This window comes from Thunnus thynnus, chromosome 9 (assembly GCF_963924715.1).
Source record: "Thunnus thynnus chromosome 9, fThuThy2.1, whole genome shotgun sequence".
NCBI classification, from domain to species: domain Eukaryota; kingdom Metazoa; phylum Chordata; class Actinopteri; order Scombriformes; family Scombridae; genus Thunnus; species Thunnus thynnus.
Window position 1 is genome coordinate 18969728 of NC_089525.1, and position 14341 is coordinate 18984068.

The 14341-nt window shown below is 40.5% G+C and overlaps 1 protein-coding gene across 4 annotated transcripts in view; it reads left to right on the plus strand.

Moving 5' to 3' along the window:
• mid2 (midline 2) overlaps positions 1-14341 on the plus strand; it is a 143495-nt gene that overhangs the window by 72797 nt on the left and 56357 nt on the right. The window lies entirely within an intron of this gene.

The following is a 14341-nucleotide window of genomic DNA, read 5'->3' on the forward strand; positions in this document are numbered from 1 at the left end:
CCAAACAGCTAAATCTTGAATCCATCCATTCCTACCATGGGGATATTCATTTTGCGCATTTCTGTTGACAATGAACTTTTAGTGCTGCCACAATTGCATCCTACACACTCACACCAGCCTTTGTCCAGCAAGAAGGACAGAAAGACAGATCGCAAAGAGAGAGAGACAATTGGGATGGTGTGCTGGTGAGAAGGGCAGAGAGAGACGGAGAGCAATAGGGAGGCCGTCATTATAATAGTCGATGAGCTGGCATTCCCTGTGGCCGCTGAGCTTTCAGAGGCTCTGCGTAAAGACCAGGACTGCTGAATCAGGGTGAAAAACAACAGAGAGCGAGGCACTAGCTGGAGCTAATTCCACCACTAAAGACCTAAAGCAGCCTGCCGGCATCAGCTGGCCTAAAAACTTTTACCATGAGTGTGTGTTGAGCATATGTACAAATAATCACAAGTGTCTCACTTTTTGCGTATCTTTATACGTCTTTATGCATTCCTTTTCCAAAAACAACAGAATAAAAGTCAAACATGAAGCATCTTGTAACTGAAATATGACTGAACACAAGCATTTTTTAAATTAGTTAATAGCATAGCATCATATAGAAAGGAAATTCTTCTCTGTTTACCTCTTTCTGTTGCCACTTACTATACTCTGGATGAGGCCATGTGCCAGTTAAACTGTTTTCATGCACCCTTGATACCCTGTGAACAAATCCTTATTGCTACAATAAACCATTTAACATAATAATTCTGTATACTAGAGTTGGTCCCACTACTGTCACAGTGCCTTAGCAAAATTAGCATACTGGGGGGTAATATAACAGTGATAATAGCAACTACTTTATGATTCTCTTTATTTTCTATTTTCAAACAGTAAAAGCAGTAAACTTAAAGCTTCTCTGTACATGTTAATGAAGTTACTGAAATTATGCCCAGACGTTAATTTTTGATGTAGAGATGCTGCCTCAGGTATTTGCCCTGTTGTCTGGTAGAGTTAACTTGCATGTTACTATCTGACAACATAATGTGTAAAGGGTGAAAGCTGAAGATGTTCAGTCATTGTGTGAAAGAAGCACTACACACTAACTACTTGATATACCATTATGTAGATTAACTTCCTTTTCAAAGAGTAAATCCTCTATTTGAAGACACAATCCTTTGTACTTCATATCGTAAATCTCCAAAGTCACCGAGATTAAGGAAATTCTGTTGATGTTTTCTGTCCCCAGGGTGCATAGGTGTTACCACGGATTGATTGTGTGAGATGAATGGCATTGTGTAGTACAATGAGAGAAATGGACACCTGAGAAAGTGCTACACTGGCAGGGCCTTAGCTGCAGAGGAGTGTGCAGTTTTGCTGGAAAACAGGAATGAATTTTAATGGTTTCACATTTGGGCTTTTTTGTCACTTTATGCTACAAAAGTGTGGGTGTAAGAATATATTAGCAACATTTCAAGAGACATTGTTAACATTCCACATGCAACAAAAATCCATCTCATCGGGTCTCAAAGGTGAATGCCACAGCAGTGATGTTGCAACATCACAGCTGCAACATCAGTTTTAGATTTTTAGAGAAAACGCAATCCAACATTCTGCATTATTGATGATTTGTGCTACTAAAACTTAGGTTCTCACTGTCAGTTTTGCACGAACATGTCAGCAAAATTCCACCTGCTCAGCACCTCTCATCAACTTAATCCACAGGAGCACAGTTTATTTTCACTAGCATTTACCCCTTTTTTTGTACCCCCCTCTTTCTCTGCTGACTGTGAGAGAGTTTACTGTAAGTAGCTAGCTCTCCCCCTCCTTTCCTCTCCACTTCATGGCTGGCTGTGGTTCTTTTGAATGTTCCCTAGCCAAGGCTTTGAACTTGCTTGACTTTGAAATCCCCAATCTACTTCAAATCTGGGAGAAGACCAGCCACAGTCCAAGCTCCAGCTCAGCTCACCAGTGGCAGTGGCAGTGGCAGCTAACTTATAATCTGCTTCTCACTCATGGCAAGGCAGTGGAGAGGAAGTCCTATTTGTGCATAGCTAATCATGGAAGATATAGGTCAAGAAGTGGTGTGTGCCTTCCACTGAATTCTCTTTTTCCTCTATTTCTTTCTCTCTGTCTGAGACTAAGATTCGTTGAAAGACTCTTGGCTACATTTTCAGTCATATGTAACCAATATTGATTAATATCATGTAATGCCTAAATCAGCTATTCTAATTTGCCAGTGGTCAATACTTCTCCGTTGCCTCTGTCTGCATTTGATCTTTGACCTGTGTATTACCTTGCACTTTATTTCCTCTGTCTGGTGTGTACTCCGGGAGCAACACTGTCACTAAATGATTTCTCACACATGAGGGGAAGGTAAGCTTCCCTTAGGCAAGGAGGGTGGATATTTCAGGAGAGACAATGCCAACAAGTGCCAGACAAAATGTGGCACAGTTGAAACTGCAGGGAAGTGAGTTAATTCCCCAGGCGGCTGTTAAGCAGAGCTCTTTGCTCAGAAGCAAAGAGATTTGTGTCTTATAATTGGCAGACCTCAGTAATAGTGTTTTACTTTGATATCTTTAAAAGACTGCAGCTTAAAGGTACTGCGCTTTAGATTTTTATTTGTTTTCACACAATCAGATTCATGGAAACCACTTCCAGCCTAGATACGTTCTGTTGTACCAGTGAATATCTCATCACCTGCTGCTTTGGAAGCTGCTTTGCAGGATCATTAGAGTGTAATTTAGGTAAATTTTGTGGCAGCCTAACAGCCGCTTTCAGAGGCTGGGGAGACAAAATTAAGAAGCTGAAGTTTGTGTTGTGTGCACTCAGCATGGGATAGCTGCATCTGTGATGTAACACTAAGAGGTGAAAAACTGTAACACCATAGATGAATCACTATCACGTAGTTCACAATGGGCTCATCAAGTATTGTACGTCTTATTTTTAGAGGTGACACATCTGTTGGAAAGTGTTAAAGCCTACAACAGTCATGAGTGAGGCGAGAAATGTGTTATTGCTGTGTTGAAGCATTAAGACAGGTGAGTTTTGTAAGGAGGACAAGTCCAATTGCCAAACCTGGACGAATGTATCCATGAAGCTGGATTACACGGACTATTGCCCAGTGTTTTTGCCCCTCCATTCCAGAAGAATTCCTTTGTTGTTCCTATTTATGTTGGCATCTATGTGTTTTTTAGCTTGGCCGGGAACAGCTGCCAGCTAACCAGCAGTGACCCCGGCCAAGCAATGCTTCAACACATAACCCATTGTAAAACACTTAATTGTCATTTTTATGCATAAGGCTAGCTGTTTCCCCATTTCCGATCATTATACTAAGTTGCTGGCTCTAGCTACTTCCTTACCTTACATCTAACTCTCAGTAAGAAAGAAAATTATTTCCCAAAACTATTTAAACTATTCCTTTAATAATGAACTGTTGAAGAGGGCAGAAACTTGGATACTTGGACCAAAGTTTTGCTAGCCAGCAACATAAATTATAATCTGTTATCCCAGGCTTTCAGCATACCTGTATTTATCTCACCTGCTCTCTAAGGTGTACTCAGTAGTCCTTGTTTAACGAAAGAAAGATATCTGAATTCAAATAAATGGTAAAGGAGAAGCTGAAAGAAGAAGAAAGAGACAGCAAGGAGCAGATGAGGAAGAAACAGGTTAAAGACTGAAGGAAATGGAGAAATGTATCACATCTCAAGAATAAGAAGTCTTTCTTTTCTCTTCTGCATCGCCGGCAGTTAATTTACTGACTCTCCGGCTCCTCAGGGTTTGAAGTGTGTGTGCATAGCATCAAGTGCTAAAGAGCTGACATGGCGGGCAAAGCCTAACAGAACTGCTGACATTTGTGACACCCGGAGCGACACTTGAACTAAGCGGCAGATAAACTCTGGATCTTTAACTCTTGGTGGCGTTACATGTGTGCTAACCCTACAGCAGTGGGATTTGCTGTCGCTTGTGTGTGTGTGTGTGTGTGTGTGTCTCCGAGGTCTTGACAGGTCTCATGCATACTTGTACCAGATGATAGCCTGTTATGTACATGAGAAGAATGAAGAATTTATGCAAAACATGTCCAAGCGATTATTGGATTAATTCCTGTTTTGGAAGAGGCAAGTCATAGCATACTGACACCACCATCCTCTCCTCTATTCTCCTCTCCTCTCCACCCTTTTCCTCTCCAACTCCCTCTCTCCCTTCTCTTAATTTCCTTCACTCCCTCCAGCCTTCCATCTTTCCCTTCATCCCCACAGTTTTCTTCCACCACCACCCTCACCCCCATCTAAGCTCCTTAAGGCACTGTCTAACTCTCTTTATGTGCGATGTGTGCATCACGTCTGCTCCCGCTGCTGACTCCACTCCAGCTTTGCGAAATCCAGAGACGAGCTTGTGCATGTATAAGCACCCAAATTCATGTGCATTTAATCACATCCACGCCCACAAACACACTTTCTGACTCTCTTTTCACACAGACAGATAAAAAGCAAATACACAAAATACAGTTCGGCACATCTAATCTGATTGTACGCCAGACACTGACAGTAATAATTTTAAGAGGAAATTAAAAGGCTGCAATGTCAAGTACTCAACCGAACTGTAATCTTCTTGCACTCCCAACTCTTTCTATCTATTTCTCTCTCATACACTTACAATTCTTCCATTATACACAGACTTCCACTCTGTCACTATATTTCTCTCACTTTCTCTGTTTTGCATGCAGGCACACAAACATCATCCTTCCCCCACTGCTTTCTGTCACATTTCTCTCTCTGTTCTCTCCTCTGTCTCACTATCCCTCCCTCTCCCTGATTTGGCCCCTAACCAGTCTGTCTTGTTTTAGGTAACACCACTCCTCTCCGCCCCCAGTCACCCACAAACCTACATACACTGCCGCAGCATATTGCTGGTGAAAGGGAGACTCATCCCTCCGGTGTGTTTGTGTGTAGGAGGGTATATGATTGCCTTCACCTACGTGTGTCAGTGTACAGTATTTACAGGTGTTTGTGTGTGTGTGGGTGTGTGCGTGCGCCTGCAAGCACATGTGGGTGTGCATGTGTGTCGAAGCAGATGCTATTAGGTCTGACATTTGTGGAGTGATTGGGAGCTGAGTGTGTGATGCCAGGGGAAATCATGGTTCTGTCTGGAGAACAGTGTGAGATGGAGCACACTTAGTCATGCTGACGAAACTACCAAGGATGTAGTAGAAAGCTTTTAGTGTCTGTGTGCGCCACTTCTCAGCCTACGTGCTTTAACGTGCCCAGCGAGAAGCACACACGAATGTGTGTGTGTTGGTGCCTATATTTCACTACACACACACACACACACACAAGCGCGCCCTGTCAGTGCATCATGCATGTGTTGTGAAAATATGTCATGCCAGCCCATCATAAAATTTAGTGGGTCATGAAAAAAAAAAAAAAAAGCTTATCAAATCACTCCCAGCCACTGCATCATGCATATGCACAATTTATGCAGAAAGAAAATGGAAAGCTTTTAAGAGCTTTGGTGTTAGCAGTGATACAGTGCTATGCAGAAAGAGGAATGTAACCGACATAACTCATCTTGTGCGTATGTATGAGAATGATTTACAGATTTATTCATTCCCATTTATTCATTATCCATTGATGCCTCTTCTCACTTTTCCTCCATTAAATGAGAAGAGGTTTCACTTGTCTAGCTGGATCCTTCTTATACAGGCAACTGTAGCATGATGCTGGTATTCACTGCTATTCAGTGGTTCATGTGATCTACAGAAATAGATCCCCCATTGTACATTTAAAGGGCAGTCCTGGCAAATTTGTGTTCATCATTTTTACAACTGAGGTTCACTTCTCACTCCAGCTACATAAAAATAAAAACTGTCTGAAAAGCCTCCAAAGGAGTTGTATTTCTTTGAAAATTACATTTATTAATTTACTTGTTAAATAACATTTATTGTCACTTACTTATATTTAGAGGTCAGATGCAATATATCACACTGTACTTTCCTCCAATAAATATTTGTTCCAGGTCTCTTATTTAAGAAGCCGCAAGCCTTAAAGAATGTTTTCCTTATCTTGGGACTTTTAGTGTCCCAAGGGCTAAATATTGTTTTAGGGGATTTTGCACACTCCCAAGGATAAAATTCCAGGAAAAGCTTGGATATTTTTAGCATGAAACTGGTCAGATTTAAGGACATTTAATTTCAGCACAAATTATTTAGGGTCATAAACTTAAGTCTATATCACATTCACTATTTGCCTTCTAAATCAATGCTGATTGAACCCTGCTTGATTTTCCCTCTTCTTTTCTCTCTTCTTCTTCTGCTTTTTTTCCTTTTTATGAGGCTTAAAACTGGAATCAGGCACTTTTAAAACCCAAGAAGAATCATCTTAACTAAGCAGCTGATAAATACATATTTGATAAATACTCTGTCTTTTACCATACAAACATAAGTATAGACTTACCATGCATTCACGTGTGTTGCCAGGGGTTTTGTGCATGTTGTGTGTGATCTAGAAATATGATATGACTTATTTTGTTACAGTTGTTGTATTTGTGTATATACAACATGGTTTGTTATGATGCATGACAGATTATAAACTCATTTACTATTTATGTATTTCAGTCAGATGGCTGGCAGCAAGACACCACAATGTAAGAGGATATAGACATTAATCACCAGTGGAAACTCATCCAGCTCCACTGATGTTATTTTCCACTTGCTTCCAAGCACTTTGATTCCAACCTTTCATATAGTGACACGTTATTTGCCTGCGATATCTGATGAGTAAGCACTTCCTAGTATTAATCTGCAACAATCCGTGGCACAGATCACATTTATATGAGGGGAAGGGAGGGGCTTTGTTCGAGGAAACTGATGACACATGCAGTCTATGAACATTGCTACGAGGCTTGATTTAGAAATTACTTTTCAGCGTCTGTGGGGATTTGGAAAATTGTGAAGCCTTGATGAAATCGACTAATTTTAATTACACAAGAGCTTTTTCAGGCAAAAGGATAAATCACAGGTGCCTGGAACTGCCAGAAGCTATTTTGGCTTGTGGTTCAGGGACAGTGGACAACAAAGCATAACAGAAATATTTATACTGAATCTGGAATGTCCGTCAGCATCCAACCTCTGAATTTCTTGACCCAATTCACACGTACAGAAGTTTGATATTTGTGCATACACATGTACACAAAGGGAGTGATTCTATTTTCTCGTATGTTTTGGCTTCTGTGCACACTCTTCCGTTTTGTGTGTGCTGTGTGCGTGATAAATTCTGCGTCCTGTTGTGAGGCTGCCAGGCAGGAACAGTGTGTCGCCACTGGGAAGATACTTAGTTTGAACTAATGACACTAGTGTGAGATGAGCAGCACGTCTTCACTGGCCTGAGGACAACAGGGACCTCTGATTCATCCCTGAACTTAAAATAGCCCACCGGTTCTCTGAACTGCACCCAGGGAACAATAATCACAGATTAATTAATAAGAGTTTTGACAGTTAAATCATCTATATTATCTAAATGTAGAAGAGTGAATATCAAATATCTAGTGGCTACTCAGACAAAGAGTTGAAGTAATTATCTTCAAGGGTCTTTTTTTGCTTTTGCCAAATGTTCTGAACTTAAAGGTTAATGTGCCTAATAAAACATCTAGATACCAGATCATTTCTCCCAGCTCAGGAAATGCATCTTTAAGCTGTTCTTCTCAATATTTATATATTAACAATTGATGAAATGAATATGTATAATTAGAAATGGGACACCTATAGTGAAGACCCTCAAGACACTAAAAGGTTGCTCTATGGAAACGTTTAGTGTCTTTCAGCTTTTTTGTTTTGGCTTTAGTAAGCAGTTAGTGGAAACCAAAACAGAGCTAAATGTAAAGTGAATATTGGATCTACATTTGTCAAATTGCCAGAAACATGATTCCAAATAAATGCTAATGTTGCTCCAGATCTGCTTTATGTGTAAATAGGCAACTGTTTGGCCAGTTCAGGAGTCTCCAATGATGGCTAATTCATTATCTACATAACTTGTTGATCCCTATGTCACTGATGGAAGTGTGTCAGGGCCTGAAGGAATGAAACTTAAAGGCACCTGTTTCACTCTGCTGCCTTGTTCATCTACTGATGGGCACTGTATACTGTGGTGTCAAATTTAAGTTGGAATTTGTAAGGTTCTTGGTTATCATGGTGTCTTACCAGGTGTTTTGCATCCAATGTAGGTATCCAACAATATTGAGCCACCTTTGCATCATTCCTTGTGATCTTGGGCAGATTTTTATTTCAGAAACACAGCGTTTTACATGGTGGTTCTCATTATGGAGTGCTTTTCATTTATTGGAAAGCAATAGCTGAGTCCACTTCAGTTTTGGCTCCAAGACAGCTGGTTTCCTTTTTAGCGGCTTCACTGTTTCAACGGCTTGAAATGTAAAACGTCCTTTCCCTTTTAACGGAGAGCTGAAAAGTTCAGTGGATGTTGGCTATAATACTCACTCACTCACTTACCAAAGTTAGCGAGAAACTAATCTACTTGGATGCACTTCATCTCATAAAGTTTCTTTTTAGTTTTTGCTTTTGAGTCACTGAGGCAGCATTCTTCCTTCCACAAGGCTACACATTTCAGTACAAGCAATCAAATACAGTGACAGAGAAAAATGGCATCTGTGTGAAGGCTAGTCAGTCAGGAATCAGTTGACTGTGCTAAATCATGAGTTAGGGGAGAGAAACAAGTGAAATATGGGAGAAGAGTTGAATATCAGCATGTAAACTGATGAATCATCATCAGTCCTTATTTCAAAACTTGATTCCCTTCCAGTTGTATTACAGCAGCAGGCAGATGGATGAAAAGTTGAAAATAGAGAAACAAATTGGTCAACATAGTTTTCAAAGTTTATTGATTGGATGCGCATTTGTTAATAAATGTTAATAAAGTCTTATAGCAGCAGCTATAGGACTGTAAGATGGAAAGATACATGCTGTTGGAAAACATAAACTGTTTGTTCAGTTTAACCTCTGTCCAACATTAGTTGTTTTTTTTTGAAAGAATCAGAATTTCAATTCAAAAAATTTGAGGATTCATTTCTTTTGAGTCGCCTCGTAACATAAGTGTCTGTATGGCATTATGGCCACTGTCACTTGCATGATCATTATTCTGTGCTTCTCCGGACAGTCGATGTGTTGTGTGAGTAAGAGAAGCCTCTCCTTTGGTCATCTTCAGGGAAAAGCCAAGCATATGTGTTGTTTTGGCTTTCTTTGTCAGTCTCCCTAATTATTATCCCACACATTCTCATTTATCTTGCTCTGTCTCAGACACAGCTGCCTTGGACAGAAATGTTCTTCAGAGCATTCCTTTCCCATGAATCTCTTGCCTCTTGAAAAATGCACTCTCAAAACACATGAACACACAGACAACCGTGAGCTCCGTTATCTAACACGGTGACAAAAACATATTTTAGAAGGCGGAGATGTACTTCTTATAAAACACAAGCAGCCCTAAAACAGTATCACTCAGAATCATAACACTAGTATACAAAAATGTGTTAAAATGACAAAGTTGTATTCATAATGCTCTGACACTATGTGTAATTTGCAGTGTAAAACAAAGTTTTATAGTAAATATATTTTTGAATTGATGTGTATTTAAGCAGTTTGTATTGCTTCTATCATTAAGTCATATTAATTTAAGAAACAGGAGAAAAGTTTATTTTCTGAATGTCTCGCCAATTCTAATTACACATTTACCATAATTATTATGCTCCATAAATGTTCGTATCAGAGTTAAACCAGAAAAAAGTCAATCAGTCTAGAAAATGTAGCTATTGTTTATGGCACAAGACACAAAATGGCTGTGTGTTTAGATTATATATTTTAACTGTAGTGTCTGGTTCACTGTATTCAGCCTTTCGGAGCTGTGTTTTTCTGCTGGATGAACTCAAACCCACAAGTGAACCTGGGTCTCCTGTGAGGAGAACCAGACACCTAGCAGTCAGCCAGAGTTGGAGAGTCAGTCCAAGATGTACGATTTATTTGAGCTTACAAGGATTTGGACAGGATTCTGCCACAAGAGCACAAAGGAAAGGAACGGCAGGACTGACAATATGAACGTGAATTGACTTTGAGTTACCTTTGAGTGTGTTCATTTCATGTGACAGGGAGATTGAGAACACAGGTTAACGGCACTGTGCGCTGATGAGAAAGGGGGGCGCTGATGCATACTTAATATCATGCGGGGCTTCCTTTATGGGTTCTAAAACGGGACCTATCCTCTCTGGCCAGCATGGTGGTGACAGCAGCAGCCAGCACCCTGCCTGCTAAAGCTCCACAGCGAAACACACAGCCATATGTGTGTGTGTCTGAGATCATGCGTACAATACAAACATGGATATGCCATCCACATATCTAGGTAGAATCTATAACATAAAGACTCACTTTCACATGTTGTTGCATGAAAAGCGCGCACACCTACACTAGAGATAGAGATTACAGGCTGTGCCTCGAAAATGGCCTTTTTCTGTTTGTGTAAATGCCAGATATTTTCTTAATTGATCTGTCTGCTTCTATAAAGAACAAATATGTTGTCAAAGTCCATTCTCATGCATACATGCACACAAAAACCCTTCTCTGTAGCAGATAGCAGTTGTAAAAGCTATCAAGCCAATGCAATAACTTTTTTATTACTCAGTCCATTACATTGTCCTATAGCCCAAAGAAGATATCACAGAGAAAACATCTATTGTGTGGTTTTATTTCTTCAATTCTGAAAGTGGCAGCTTAATTTCAGTGATGTCTAATCTTAGAATCTTTAAGTTTGATTTTTGTCAAAATGGTGACGGCATTGCTTTACTGTGTATCAAACTAAACCTTCTAATTCCTGCTGAAAATACACCAGAGATTATGCTCAAATAATAAATAACAATGTAGGTGAAGGACAACAGGTGGAAATGGTCAGTTTAATTTTGAATCTAGAAAACATCCAATTCTGATTTATTGTGTGTACGCTGGACTTTGTCCTCCCAATTCTGACATCACCAATCTGCAAGAATGTCCCTGGAAGCTTCTGTTTAGCTCGGGTTTCGAAAAGGAAGTTCAGCTCTCCAGGGAGTCGTACGAAGAGGAATGTCTGCTCCAGATATCGACGCCAGAGAGCCAACCATGCAGAATTGTGGGAACGCAGGGAATGTGTCTTTCCTATTTGAGAGGAGCCCTGTTACCATCGTGCACACACTGTCCAGAGTGGTTCCCCGCACTATAACTCTGGTGTCTGGCCAAATCAGGACTGCGCAGCAGTGAAGCTGAGCCACAGCCAGGGTTATGTGATTTTGCAATAGGGCTGTCATCCCTTAAGATTTTTCATTTCCCTAAGTAAGCTGAAGCTGGGATTCTCAGATTATGAATCCACTGTGTTGTAATATGTCACAGTTAGAGTCAAAGCAATACATCTGAGGATGACAGAGTCTTTATGTGTATGATTATAATCACAGTTTCTCATCCTGGTGCTATTGTCTCTGTCTCTCACATTTGCTTTTATCCTCTGTTCCTCGTCACAATCCTCTCGCTGCTGTGTCCATCTCATTTTTTTGGGCATCCTGCCAGCAGCTGGCATGGTAACAGGTGTCATATATAGATGTTATGTAGCTGCCATCAACTCTAGAGTTACATGACCTCATCTATAAATACATGATAGTGACATGATTTACTGGCCTGCTTCCTTAGCCCGGTCAGTCCAATTAGATAAGGCAAAGTACAGTAGAGATAGAGTAAATCACTTTGCCCACCTTGGAGGAAGCAAAGCCATCTGTTATGGTGGACAGAGCCGCTTTGATACTAATAGAGACACTTTGTCTTGTCACTGACCATCGCCAGCCGTGTGTGAAAGGGAGGAGGGGAGTGTGTGAAAGCCTTAACAAGAAGTCCTCCTTATTGTGCATTTTTGTACAAGCGTGTATACATTTTGTCTGACTTGTTTTGTGCATGTTGCCTTCTGTAGCCCCGGCAGATGAGAGTCGGGGTCTTTTTCTGTTCTACATCTGAATGCCTGCAGGGCCCAGTGGGAGGTCACACTGTGGTGAGCAAGATAAAAATGCTTCAGGGTGGAAATCTCGCTGTTTCTCTCAAACAGGTCTCTGGATGACATTAACTACTATCACATTCAATACCGTGGAAACTGCAGCAAACATATAACGGCTTTTTCCCTTTAAAACTCCAATTCTTGTGTTGTTGTTTTTTTTCAATTTGCCCTTTATGTACTGCAAGTATTTTTTATTCCACTGGAGTACAGAGCTCAGGGAAGCCATTCAGTGAGTTATATGGCTATCCAATAAGACTGTTTTTTTAATATAAAGGCAAGGAAGTGAGAAGTATGTTTGTGGCAGATTAAGTTAAAAACCATGTTGAGATCTGTCAAGATAAACAAGAGAGGAATTTTGGTAAATAGGCAGAAGCTAAATTTTAGACGGCAGTAAGCTAAACTTTGAATCATAGTTGCTTTACACCAGAGCCTGCATTTTTTTTCTCATAAATCATGAGTCATTATGATATATTCTTTTGCATTAAGATGCGCTTGAGCAGACGACAGCACCTCAAGTTAAATGTCGACCTACACCATGATGTGGGCTCTTCATGTGTGTTCATAAGCACATGTGAGCATGAGTGTGTTTACCCTCCTGCTGGTAGCACCGGTCTCATATGCTCACAGAGTTCACTGCCTCTGAACCCTCTCACCCCACAAGAAATCAACTGTGTTGCTCATAACCTTATCACACTCTGGCAGAACCAACCCCCATTTCTGTAGTCCGTGAGCTCAGATGAACTTCTCTCAGGGTTTTACTAGAAGCTGACAAGTGGAAAGTGGAAAGTGGAAAGCGTCAATCACACTGGATTATTGTTCCTGTTACGTGGTTGAAGGTTTAAAAAAAGATGACGCGCACAGCATGAGCATCAGGCTCCAAAGAGAGAGATCAATTTGTAGAACTTCAATTATTAAAGATCCGATATCATTTCCAGCTAGGCTGCTATTTGCTGTTGTAACTGAAGCTGCTGTGTTACAGTATTTCTGCTCCGTTTCTTTAGGCAACTGTCCCAGTAAACCACTTTAAATTTAAACTGAGAGAGAGATAGCACTAAGTCTTAGAGACAGGATTCCTGCTGTCACAGTTATTTAGCTTTTACAGTTTTTAAAAAAAGGCAGAATTAAGAAGTGGAGGACAAGAAGATGAAGGTCAGGGTTAGGGGAGAAATGAGGGAAGGGCAAAAGCTGACATTGTGGAAGAGCGAGGACGAGAGATCAGAAGTGGCAGGCAAGAAAAAGCAAATAGTGGGAGAGGTAAAGAGAAAGAGAAGCTACAGTGTAGGGACTCCATTACGTCGACATTCAGGGTGATTCACTCATCATTGCTTGAGATGTAAAGGACAACCATTCACTTAACCAGCCTCAAGCAAACCCGCAGGTGAGGCTTCAGCTGTCAACACAGTCCATTTAACAGGAAATAGTAAATATACGTCTTTATATAAAAAAAATGTTTCCCTATTGACATGTAGTCTTTCTTTTGCAAAGGTATTTACTTGACAGTTGATTGATGGTTGAAGCAATCAATAGTGAGATTGTCATGGGACAGAGGAGGAGAGGTAATATAATTAAGTTAATTATCAGTGTCAAATGTTTTGAAAGATTAAAGGATATAACCACTGTGAAATGAGTCTCAAAAGACCAACAGCAAGTAAAGTTCACTCTAATTAAATTGCAATATAGGTGAGGGGAGGGGGAAATCTGAAACAGAGAGAGGAGCTGACAGTCCCATTGTACATGTTGATGCATGCATCCAGATGCACAGAAAGACAGATTATGATGATAAGAGGATGATGAAAATGATGGTGATACCATTCCTAGAAAATCCCTTCTGCCTCCAGCTTGAATCAGTTGCCTCTTCCAAGCAGCCTTGTCTCAGAAGGGGGGAAAATGGGTTTGAGGTGCATATACCAGCTCAGCCAGGAAGCTCTGCATTTCCAGTGTTTCTGAAGTGCACCTGAATTTTCCACAAGTGCAAATATGCTGCGGTCCATGTGTCAGAAGTGAGATTATCTGGCGTGTCACTTTGCTATGAGTGATATGTTAAAACACCGTCAAGGACTCTCAAAGCTGTGGGGCCGCGATGAAAACTTCACAACTGTCATGTCAGTTATTCATTGCATTTTCACAGGCAAAGTGTACACAGCTCTGAATCATCTCTGTATACCAAAGGGAATAAAAAGCTAATGGTTCCTAGTCGTTCTTTCCCAATGGCTTGATGCTAAAATGAGAAATCTAATGAGAGCCAGTAAGCATAGTGCAGAGGTGACAAACCAGATGTTAATCAAAGATGGCACAAAATATTAAAA